Raw genomic sequence first — 13,152 nt, forward strand, 5'->3', positions numbered from 1 at the left:
TTTTTGAGGAAAAGAAAAGGCAGATTTTATTAGTTTTTACTGACAAGCATTACTGTAACCGTCAGTTAGCGTACTAGCTAGCCAGTGGCTTACAAGCTAGATTACAAGCATCGATCTTCCTCTTTACTGCTAGTTATAACATGAAATAAACGTGAGTAAGCATCATCAAAGTATGTTGAGCGATACAGTACAACTTAATGAAATTGATCATGTCTTATGTAATCCGTTTTTCAGCATTTAATGTTTGAACAAATGTCATGAAAACAAGTTATCATCACAACCACTGTTTAAATGTTTATATTTCAGGAAATTATTTGGAGTAGAAACTTCATTTAAAATAGTTTTTAAATGTGCGTCAATGCCCAGCACTAATTATAACCAGTTTCTTGTCATATTCTATGTGCTCTTTTTTGGGGACTTAAACTCATGCAGTGGAATTGGAAGTTCTACTTGTTTGAGTGAAAAGAGAGCTCAACTGCTGAAAAACTTATTAAAATACGGAAGCTATGGAATTAATTCTATGGAATCTGTCATTAATTACTCACCCTCATGTCGTTCCAAACCTATAAGACCTTTGTTCATTTTCGGAACACAATTTAAGATATTTCTGATGAAATCCAAGAGCTTTCTACATTGACAGCAACACAACTACCACGTTCAAGACCCAGAAAGAAAGAAAGGACATCGTTCACGAGAGTACCACGACACATACGTGTGATGCTGCTGACGCAGGAGCCGGCGTTCTGACGTAGAACACGCATGCACTGTGCCTTGTTTACAAGCATTCTCAGATTTCATCAAAAATATCTTCATTCGTGTTCCAAAGATGAATGAAGGTCTTACTGGTTTGGAAAAATCAGTTTCCACAGGTTTTCCTAGTAAGTTCAACTAATGACTTTTTACAGTGTAAGCCTATTGTTTATATTATAATCACAGGGTTAAAATAATAATAATGAAAACACCTGGGAAATATTATGGGCAATATTTCATTATTAAGGTGTTTTACCTTCATTAGCCTTTAATACAACTTCCAACATTCTCAGAATAGATTCATACAACTTCTGAATAGTCTACAGTAGAATGTCGTCCATCAGAAAATCTGCTAATAGATTCAGAGATGCTGAAGAAGAGAATCAGCTTCTTACTGTTCTCTCCAAAACTGCCTACAGTGGTTTGATGATTTTCATGTCAGATGATTTATCTGGCCAGGGCAGACGCTAAATTTCATCTCGATGATCCAACTGTCTAGGTTTTATGAATCTTTTCTGCTCTTTAGTACTGGTGTCTGTGATTCAAGTTTTAGCATTTGCAGCTCTTTCATGGATGTTGGCTTTGTGGCTTTTTTTGTTTGTTTGTTTTTGTGGAAACATTTAAACTCCAAATAGCTTAATGTTAAATTGAACATATGGGGTCGCAATATAACAAACGGCGGTGTTTAGCCCAAGGGAGGACTAAACTTTGCCCAGGAGTTTAGCGGTCTGGAAGTTGTCACCCGTGAATCAGGTACGATGGGTAAATAATGGTCCTCTTCACTTCATGGATTATTGAAGCTACTCAACAGTTATTTAGGTCAATATAATAATGGTTCAGTTGCAATCGGACAGTGCGTGGTTGCTATTTCTCAGAGCTGGTCAGAATGAACTTATCCCAGAGATTTCTGGGGTGGACTTCCAATAATATGTCATGTACCAGTCCTTCGACTGGTTGTATCCAATTTTTTGACTATAACCACATATCAAATCAAATCAAACCAATATCTGGAAATAAGCTTGTGATGTCCCTCGGAGAATAAAAACTTAATGACTGATTCCAGGCAGTTTCTCTTTGGAGTCTCCATTAAATTTTCTTTAACTTCATGTTACAGTGATAAAATAAAAATGATTATATTACCTTGTTATATAAAAATATCAAATGATCCATGAGTTATTATAAGGTAACCTCATTTACACTGCAGCAGTCCACTTATTAGAAAATATTACAGAGGTAAGCATTGAAATCTTTCACTAGAGGTTTACTCATAAGCAATTGTGCAACAAATTAGACTGATTAGTTCAATACAACAAAGCTACTATTAAATTAAACTCTATAGAGTTTAATATACTGTGTTTAGGGGCAGTCATGATCTAATGGCTAGAGAGTTAGACTTGTAACCCAAAGGTCGCGGGTTCGAGTCTCTGTACCAGCAGGTATTGTAGGTGGGGGGAGTGAATGACCAGCGCTCTCTTCCACCCTCAATACCACGACTGAGGTGAGACCCTTGAGCAAGGCACCGAACCCCCAACTGCTCCCCGGGTGCCACAGCACATGGCTGCCCACTGCTTCGGGTGTGCACTTGGATGGGTTAAATTCCGAGTATGGGAAACCATATTTGGTTACACTTTTACTGTCACCTTTCACTTAATATAGAGTTTAATATATATATATATATATATAGGCTAATTATCAATACATTGATAAAGGTTCTCAGACTTAATCATGCTATAGCATCTGTTGCAATTAATAGTTTATATTAAATAAATAATTTAGTGTACAAATGTACAAAGCTCAGAACTGCAGTAAACTAAAATAAGCCATATATATGAAAGGTAATGAGTTGATGCTGCGCTAAGCTTGCAGCTGTTTGCTCGAACTCCATGTTAACAGTTGGCGTGGTCATAAATAAATGTTGTTTTGACTGCGGAAACCATATAGTGAAAGGTATGTCAGGTTCAGATGCTTTTCACGTGTCAGGAGGCATTTGATTAGGGTCACTACTGTATTGTAATTCAGGACCTAGTATGGATCATGGCCAATAAAAGCAAACCCTGGATGTCTTGATGACTGTGGTGATAAAAAGATTTAGACCTTTTTCCTTCAAACATGTACCACAGTAAGATACACAAAAATAAAACATTTAAAGCTTAAAGAAAACGTAGACTGAAAAGATTATTCTGTCTATTGCAAACTTATGCAGCTGAATTATTCAGTTTATGGATGATAATTTAAAAAGTTGACTTGGACTTAAAAGTTAGCAATGGTTACAAAGCAAAATGATAACTTGTCAGCTCTAAGTGAGGGCGCTTCCATGGGTTTTGACATTTAACATATTACAACATTTAATGCACTTCTTTCTTTTAATTTAGAACTCAAAACACTATATGCTCCCTATGAATCATGTTTTGCTTTAGCTGTTTATGTTGGAACTAAACACTACATCCCCCCGAGGTTATTTAAGACCGTGAGTGATGAGAAGCTTGATAATTGTTGGCTGGTTTGTGGCTATCAATTATTGCTGTAGGGAAGCCTTGATGGGCTGCTGATCTCAGACTATTTACAGCTATTCCAAAGCAGTAAAAACACAGCAGGTTTGAAGTTGTCAACTTCATCCTAATGCATTTTAAATTTAAAGAGTCTGTGAAGCCAAGCTGCCCCACTGCATGCATACTCCTCCAAAGCAGTTTGCCACGTTACTGACAGTACTGTCATATACAGAGTTCTTTACTTTAGACTGTGTAAATGAAACCTGAATGTACTCTACATGACACACATCTACGTACAGGTCATTCACACTATTGTGCCTTACAACATTTTTCTATAGGGTTGTTCACCATAAATGAACAAAGAAAGATTAACCCCACCCTCTGACTTTTTTTTAATCACTTGCACCACACAAACATATGTAACGTGTCCTGTAAGAGCTATGGACATGTGAGCAAGTATATATATATAGTTCAAGTCTTTTGTAGGCTGTTACAAGACTATACCTCTTACCTATACAAGACTGAGCTGTGTGGGACAGCAGAGCGGTCGTCACGGTTGGCATTTGGCAACATTTGCAGGAATGTGCAAATAGGATGCCAAGCAAATTTTGAAACATTCAGGAAATAGCTTTTAATGCGGTAAAGAGTTTAAAGCAGCGTCAACTTCTTTAATAACATCCAAGTTTTGCATGGAATGACAAATGCAATTTATTACTCAAAACCAATTAGTATTGATTGCATGAGAAGAAAATATTATTAAAATAATAATATTTTTATTTGACCATACTAATAACCAGGCACTGCTCATCGCCTGTCCAATACAGTCCCAACAGTGCAGCATGGTGGTGGCAGCATCATGCTGTGGGGTGTTTTTCAGCTGCAGGGACAGGATGACTGGTTGCAATCGAGGGAAAGATGAATGCGGCCAAGTACAGGGATATCCTGGACGAAAACCTTCTCCAGAGTGCTCAGGACCTCAGACTGGGCCGAAGGTTTACCTTCCAACAAGACAATGACCCTAAGCACACAGCTAAAATAACGAAGGAGTGGCTTCACAACAACTCTGTGACTGTTCTTGAATGGTCCAGCCAGAGCCCTGACTTAAACCCAATTGAGCATCTCTGGAGAGACCTAAAAATGGCTGTCCACCAACGTGGTGTGTGAGCATTATAGTAGAGGAAAACAGTAGGTAGAGTGTGTATTATAGAAGAAAACTGGTGAAGCATGCTGTTTTCAAAAACTTTATTTACAAAGAAATTATTTACATGTATTAGTTAGACAAATTTAAGGAATGGGTCCCATTGACCCATTATTTATTGTATTTTTAGGGGCCAAGTACTCTAGGTACATAGGTACCCATTGTATTCATTTTTTATTGTATTGTGTTGTATTCTTTTTTGCCTCTTCCACCGTTGAGTCTATGGCAGCCCATAGGACTGCTAGTGGGAAAGTTCTGAAATTTGGACAGTATGAACATTAAAACTTTTTCGAAAAGCTCCTAGACCAACTGATTTTAACAAAAATCAAAACAGATCGCCTTTAGTCCAAGCCAATAAAAAGTTATGGACTTTGGTGGAAGCTGGTAAGGCCATTCTCAAATAACACAACACAAATTTGACAATGAACACGGCAAAATGTATGCAAGGCTATATCCTCACAGTGCTTCAGTCAGTGTATGCAGACCAAACCGGAGTAAACTGTAACCTGAATGAACTTTGACAGTTTCAGCAGCCTATATAAAAAACAGATATTTTTGCTCATAACTAATGAACAGTTTGAGCAAAAATCACGAGACTGGACTCTTTAGATTCAGTACGGGATTCAGTATTCAATACCCAATTTACCTTGACAGCCATTCTGAGTTTTGTCATAGAATGCTGTATTTTACAATCACATTGGCATATCATTATTAAACTAAACATGTGGCTGCCATATTGATTTACTGTTCAAACTACTTTAGAGATCTGCTACTAGCTTGTTTGTCCAATTGGGATGAAACCACTGAAATAATTACCTGGATGACCTGGTGACCTGAATTATAATATAAGATAAGGAAAATGAAGAGGCTCCACATGGACCTGGAAAGAGCAAAGAGAACGCTTGAGGGAGACCTGAAATTAGCCCGAGAGTCCATCATGGACCTGGAGAATGAGAAGCAGCAATCTGAGGAGACACTTAAAAAGTAACTGAAACATTAAGCTTTTATTAAAAACTTTTATGGTTAAGGTGTGTTATTATTTTACAAACTACTTATTGTTCAACACCCACAGGAAAGACATTGCAACAAGTGAGCTGCTCAGCAGGATTGAGGATGAACAATCTCTGGGTGCTCAACTCCAGAAGAAGATTAAAGAGCTTCAGGTATTGTTTAAGATGGGAAAAAACACTGTCAAAGGCAAAGGTTAAATTTATGACCAATAAGGTTTCATTAATTACTTGTCGCATTGAGGAACTGGAGGAAGAGATTAAGGCTGAGCGTGCTGCTCGTGCCAAGGTTGAGAAGCAGAGAGGTGATCTCTCCAGGGAACTTGAGGAGATCAGTGAGAGGCTTGAGGAGGCTGGAGGAGCCACTGCTGCTCAGATCGAGATGAATAAGAAGCGTGAAGCTGAATTCCAGAAGCTCCGTCGTGATCTTGAAGAGTCCACCCTCCAGCATGAAGCTACTGCTGCAGTCCTCCGTAAGAAGCAGGCAGACAGTGTGGCCGAGCTGGGAGAGCAAATCGACAACCTCCAGCGCGTCAAGCAGAAGCTTGAGAAAGAGAACAGTGAATACAAAATGGAGAATTTGGGAAGTTGGGAATTGTATGTCTAAAGAATATAAAACATGTCTTGATGTTTTTCAAGCATCTAATGACTTTTGTATTTTTAGGCAGGTTTTGAGAAGACATGCCGCACCCTTGAGGATCAACTTAGTGAAATTAAGTCCAAGAATGATGAGAACATTCTCCAGATAAATGACCTTAACTTTAAACTAAAAATGGTAACTCATTTCAATTGTGAAAAAAAATTATATTACATAATCAATAATTAATCAATAAAAATTAATAACAATAATTTTGTTATTGTATTAATTATTAATTGTAATTAACAATTTAATTGTGTAGTAATATTTTTCAGCATTATGACAAAGTCGTACTCGATGAAACACACATATTTAAATGTTGACTGATAAAATCAATTAAATCCAGTAAAGTATGGAGTGCCACAAGGATCTGTCCTAGGCCCTCTGCTATTTTCAATATACATGTTGCCCCTTGGTAATATTATTAGAAAATACAGGATTAGTTTCCATTGTTATGCTGATGATACTCAACTATATATTTCAACAAGACCAGATGAAACTTCTAAATTATCTAAGCTAACAGAGTGTGTTAAAAATGTAAAATACTGGATGACCAATAATTTTCTCCTATTAAATTTGGATAAGACAGAGATATTACTTATTGGACCAAAAAACAGTACACAATTTCAATTTGCATCTAGACGGATGTACTTTTACTTCCTCTACAGTCAAAAATCTGGGTGTTATATTAAACAGTAACTTGTCTTTTGAAAATCATATTTCCCATGTTACAAAAACAGCATTCTTCCATCTTAGAAACATTGCCAATTTACAGAACATGCTACCTGTTTCTGATGCAGAAAAGCTAGTTCATGCATTCATGACCTTTAGACTGGACTATTGTAATGCACTGCTAGCTGGTTGTCTTGCATCTTCAATAAACAAGCTACAGGTAGTCCAACATGCAGCGGCTAGAGTCCTTACCAGGTCAAGAAAATATGATCATATTACCCCAATTTTACATTCTCTGCACTGGCTACCAATTAAGTTCCGTATCAGTTACAGAATATTACTACTTAAGGCCCTAAATGGTTTAGCTCCTGCGTACCTAACTAGTCTTCTTTCACGCTACAATCCATCCTGCTCCCCAAGGTTGCAAAACTCTGGACTCTTGGTAGTTCCTAGGATAGCAAAGTCCACTAAAGAGTGTAGAGCTTTTTCACATTTGGCTCCCAAACTCTGGAATAGCCTTCCTGATAATGTTCAGGGTTCAGACACACTCTCTCTCTGTTTAAATCTAGATTAAAGACACATCTCTTTAGCCAAGCATTCACATAATGTATATCATAACCCTGTACTTCAGTAACATCTGATCAAATGTCAAAAACATTATTTTGCTTAGATTGAACACATAATTTTTTGCTTTGTTGGAACAGCAGCTACGCTAATTTTTCTCTATTTCCTTCTCTGTTTCTGCCACGGGATTGACATTCCGTGGTAACTAGGAATAACACAAGCTTCAGTCTGGATCCAGCCCTTACAAAGACCTGAGATGACCGAACAGCTGAGAAGAGATGATGCCAACCCCTCAGATGATGCCAACCCTCAGACAACATGCAAAACTACCAAATTTTGTTACAAGTTTGATCGCAACATATAATCATTGCTGTTAATGGTGTTCACCGTCTGTTTGATTGCATGACAATAACGAACTGCTTGATTTTTACTGTACATTTCTGCCATATGGACATCAACTTGAGATAGTCACCACTGATAAGCTATTACTAATTATAATGTAAAAACTTAAATTTTCTGTAAAGCTGCTTTGCAACTATTTGCATCGTGAAATGCGTTATACAAATAAACTTGAATTGAATTGACAAATCTTACTTCCATAGAATATTTTTTTGAAATTAACAGAGATATTGCACACATCTGACACAGTGAATCTAAATCTAAACAGGTGAGTTTGGCCGTCAGCTGGAGGAGAAGGAGGCTCTGGTTTCTCAGCTCACCAGAGGCAAACAAGCTTTCACTCAGCAAATTGAGGAGCTTAAGAGGCAGGTTGAAGAGGAGGTTAAAGTAATACAGCATGATCAATAAAAACACATATTTTCCACTTACTATACAACAAAGCTAATATTATGTGACTTTGTCAACTAGTGTAAGAACGCACTGGCCCATGCTGTGCAATCAACCCGTCATGACTGCGACCTGCTCTGTGAGCAGTTTGAGGAAGAGCAGGAGGCAAAGGCTGAGCTGCAGCGGGGAATGTCAAAGGCCAACAGTGAAGTTGCTCAGTGGAGAACCAAATATGAAACTGATGCCATCCAGCGCACTGAATAAACTTGAAGAGGCCAAGTATGAACATCAAAAGAACTGATATTGTGTGTCAATAATTTGTGTAATTGCATGCATTTTCTGACTGATGGTTACAAAATGCATCACAGGAAGAAGCTGGCTAAGAGCTTGCAAGAGGCAGAGGAACAAATTGAGGCTGTGAATTCCAAATGTGCCTCTCTGGAGAAGATGTGGAGAGAGCCAACGCTTTGGCTGCCAACCTTGACAAGAAGCAGAGGAACTTTGACAAGGTACAATTTCTCTTTCAAAACAGGCTGCAATGGGCTTTGTTGAACATGTTACAAATAAAACTTGACCCTGAAATATCTTCATCAAAGGTCCTGGCAGAATGGAAGCAGAAATATGAGGAAGGTCAGGCAGAGCTGGAAGGTGCCCAGAAAGAGGCTCATTCACTCAGCAAGGAGCTGTTCAAGATGAAGAACTCCTATGAGGAGACTCTGGATCAGCTGGAGACCCTCAAGAGAGAGAACAAGAATCTGCAGCATAAGAATGAAACATTAAAAAGTAAACATATATGATTACTGAATGTTCATAATGATACAGATGATTTTTCCCTTTCTATAGAGTAGATATCAGATCTGACAGAGCAGTTCAGATTGGCAGCTGAGCCACGCCAATCGCCAGGCTGCTGAGGCCCAGAAACAGCTCAGGAACGTTCAGGGACAACTCTCTTTGACTTTAAGGTGCATTAGTATGTTTGTATAATCTAACCTTTGTTCAGTAAAGACCAACAGAAAGCACACTGCAAGCTTATTGTAAAGCTATTGTTATGTTCAGGACGCCCAACTGCACCTTGATGATGCTCTGAGGACAGGAAGACATGAAGGAGCATGTGGCCATGGTGGAGCGCAGAAACACTCTGATGCAAGTTGAGATTGAGGAGCTGAGAGCTGCTCTGGAGCAGACAGAGAGAGGCCGCAAAGTAGCTGAACAAGAGCTGGTGGACGCTAGTGAACGTGTCCGGCTGCTGCACTCTCAGGTAAAGGCATATTGTTTTTACAATGAAATTAAGGAAATTGAGAGCATCTTTAAAAGTTTTCATACTGTTGCTTTTCATGTTGCAGAACACAAGTCTCCTGAACACCAAGAAGAAGCTAGAGGCTGACCTTGTTCAGGTCCAGAGTGAAGTTGAAGACACTGTACAGGAAGACAGAAATGCAGAGGAGAAGGCCAAGAAGGCCATCACAGATGTGAGAAACAGGAGCTGTCAAATGTTTCACAAAACACTTGTGTACCTAAAAATGTGGCTCTAATATATATCTATATTAATGCAAAAGGCTGCAATGATGGCAGAAGAGCTCAAGAAGGAGCAGGACACCAGTGCTCACCTTGAGAGGATGAAGAAGAATCTGGAGGTCACAGTGAAGGAACTGCAGCACCATCTGGATGAGGCTGAGAATCTGGCCATGAAGGGAGGAAAGAAACAACTCCAGAAACTGGAGAGTAGGGTAAATATTTATTTTTCATATAAAATATAATTTTAGGATAAAATCTCTTGAAGATGTTGCTTACACTTATTCCTAAAGGTGCCATAGAATGGAAAACTGTATTTACCTGGGCATAGTTGAATAATAACAGTTCTGTACATGGAAATGACATATCGTGAGCCTCAAACACCATTTTTCCCTCCTTTTTATGTAAATCTCGAGAATGCAAAACACCACTGAAAAATAGGCGAATCAGAACATAACACCCACTGTGACGTTACAGTCGGGATCACTAATAGTTACGCCCCCAACATTTGCATATACCCGCCCATGTTCTATGCCAGCCGTCAGCCGAACCATCAGAAGTTCTGCAGGTTTTGTGAAGAAACAAGCGAGGATAATAGCGAAAATGGCAGATCATGGAAATAAATGTTATGTTCCAGGCTGTGCAGGGGATATGATGTGCAGGGATGGGTTGGTGTCTGTATTCAGAAAGCCACGAAAAACAAATAACGCGCTTTCTAATCAAATAAGGCGAGCCACTAAAGGGACATGGTTAGCTGCTTGCTAGCGGTAGCCTGTTACATTATAGTACATAAGATTTCACTTACCACATAAACAGAGTAAGAAGAGATGACCAAGGATGATGGTGAATGATTTACAGATCCTAATCACCACTGACAAGCATCTGATCTTGTAAAATGTGTGGTAAGTACTGCCGCTGTAGTTTACACAGAGCACATGCGATCGCAAATCTCGAAAGTGAAAGCAAAAAGTGATCGTGCATTCGCATATCCCCGCATATTAATAGCGGCTAATTACCCAACGATATAACTGCGAGAGACAGTATTGAAATATATTTTCCCTGTGTTTCCTTCCTGCTGTGTGAGCTACTGAAATGAGCCGCACTGTCAAATGAAACAGCCAATCAGAGCAGAGCTCAACATTGAGCCGCACTGTGAAACAGCCAATCAGAGCAGAGCTCAACATTATTATTCATGACCCTTCCAAATAAGGTAAAAATAGACCATTTAATTCTTGGGACAAATCCTAGGGTTGTAAATTGACATGTAAAACCGTTTCTGGATATTTTTGCCCTTACCTAAGCCACCTAACGTCTATGTAGATATCAGAGAACAATTTAAAATATTGTATCAATGCATTCTATGGCACCTAATTAAAGCACCATCTCAGGTTCCAAAAGTAGTTACCAGGCAATAACTACTCAGTTGTACACTTGTCTGAAAACTTTTATGTGCTATCAAAGGTCCGTGAGCTTGAGGCTGAAATTGAAGCAGAACAGAGACGTGGAACTGATGCTGTTAAGGGTGTCCGTAAATATGAGAGGAGAGTGAAAGAGCTGTCTTATCAGGTATAATCATACCCGACCAATTCCATAGATTTATCCATACAAATCTATGAAATATTTTTTATTGTTTGTAGACTGAAAAGGATAAGAAGAACATCAACAGACTTCAGGATCTGGTTGATAAGCTGCAGCTGAAGGTCAAAACCTACAAAAGGCAGGCTGAGGAGGCGGTATGTTCAATTTATTTGAACATTTTGACACATTTGATTATTAATTAGTAATTTATTTACTGGTGCAATATCACTGATGTTCCACAGCTTAGTTAACAAACATGGTAAAAATTTTACTCTTTAGGAGGAGCAAGCCAACGCTCATCTGTCCAAGTTGAGGAAGGTGCAGCATGAGCTGGAGGAGGCTGAGGAGCGTGCTGACATTGCTGAGTTTCAAGTCAACAAGCTCAGAGTCAAGAGCCGTGATGCTGGAAAGGTCAGTTGCATAATAGCAGATTCTGAACTTAGTACAGTAAATGATTTCTTGCATTTACTGAGAAGAAACATACAGTATTCAACTTATGCTTGAAAAATGTACTGATTATATACATGACTTCTGTATATCCTTTTTTTTTGTCTCAGGCCAAAGAAGAGTGAATCCCTCAAACCTGATGGGAACTTCTACTGAAGTCATATAATATGATTGTTCTGTAAATTTACATTTATTATTCCTTTTTAAATAAATCTGTGCTCACTAGATATTTGTTTTGGGGTGATCTTTAGAGGAATTTTATTCTCAAATAAATAAATTCATTCATTTAAAAAATGACATTATCACTTAAATAATTAAATATTCTAAAGTCTTGTCAAGAATGTAAAAAAGCTTTTTCATAAAGGCTACCTCCACTCATGTAAGAAAAAAGGGAAGTTTTAAATTAAAAGTTAAGCAGCCTGTAAGAACTCACACTTAGGTGGTCACAGGCAGACAGTTAATTATTTAATGAAATTTGCCTGAGTGGAAATTCTGCCATGATAGCAATAGCTCCAGAAGAAATGGAGTGGTTGATTAAATACCTAGGAGGCCACAATAGTGGACTCTTTTGAGCTGGAAAACTGCCCATTAATGGTTTCAACATATGTTGGTTAATAAAAAATTTTTTATTAATGCATTAAGATTTAGGTGTATGAGTTTTGGGATTAAAATTGAATAAATATGCAATAAAATTGATCTAAGTTGACATTACATCTATTTATTACCACTGAAATACATAGTGCATAGAAATAATCTGTTTTAATCAATAAACAAAACATCAACAACAAACGTTTAGTCACACTTACTAACATCATGTTCTTTTCAATTAGCCCGTTCTAATAAAAAATAAAAATAATAATAATAAAATAAAAACTATAGCTAGCCAGGAGTAACAAGACATTTCGCTAATTTGTTCATGGACAGATGAGGAAAATTGTAGTTAAACCATAATAAACCACAAATTGACCCGGGTTTTGCTACACTAACCATAGTTTAATCATGGTATTTAAATATGATTATACAAATAGTAAATCACAAAAAACATAGCTACTACACTTTTACCATGTAAAACCATGGGTTTTTTTCCCGCAATTGTGTTTATCAGTCAAATTAATTTAAAACTGTAAATTCAACAAATATGAAATATAATCAGTAAGAGAAAAATGTCAATACAAGCGCTGGACCTCGGCAGGTTAGTGGGGAAATATATTTATATATTATTCAGAATGCTTATTTGAAAGAAAAATATATTCATAGGAATATTTCAGCAGGTTGAAGATAATTCATGTTAACGCAGAGAATATGAATACTTGTTTTTAAAAAATTGCCAGCCCTAAAACGAAGTAAAAATCTGCTTTCTCATGAGAAATGGTCTGTATGTAGGTGCGCTAAATGCTGATTGAAAACTCCCGAGCTGTGCTGTGTAGAACGCAGAAGTATTTGTGCAAGTTGTCCAAATTTGTTGAAATAAAGAAAATATTATATTATTGTATAATTACCATAGAATATATA

The 13,152-nt window shown here is 37.7% G+C and overlaps 1 pseudogene; it reads left to right on the forward strand.

The window, feature by feature from the left end:
• Positions 1-5,259: 5,259 nt before the first annotated feature.
• Positions 5,260-11,765, forward strand: LOC107587451 (myosin heavy chain, fast skeletal muscle-like; annotated as a pseudogene).
• Positions 11,766-13,152: the final 1,387 nt, after the last annotated feature.

Source organism: Sinocyclocheilus grahami, unplaced genomic scaffold (assembly GCF_001515645.1).
Source record: "Sinocyclocheilus grahami isolate Dianchi unplaced genomic scaffold, SAMN03320097.WGS_v1.1 scaffold92.1, whole genome shotgun sequence".
Lineage (NCBI taxonomy): Eukaryota > Metazoa > Chordata > Actinopteri > Cypriniformes > Cyprinidae > Sinocyclocheilus > Sinocyclocheilus grahami.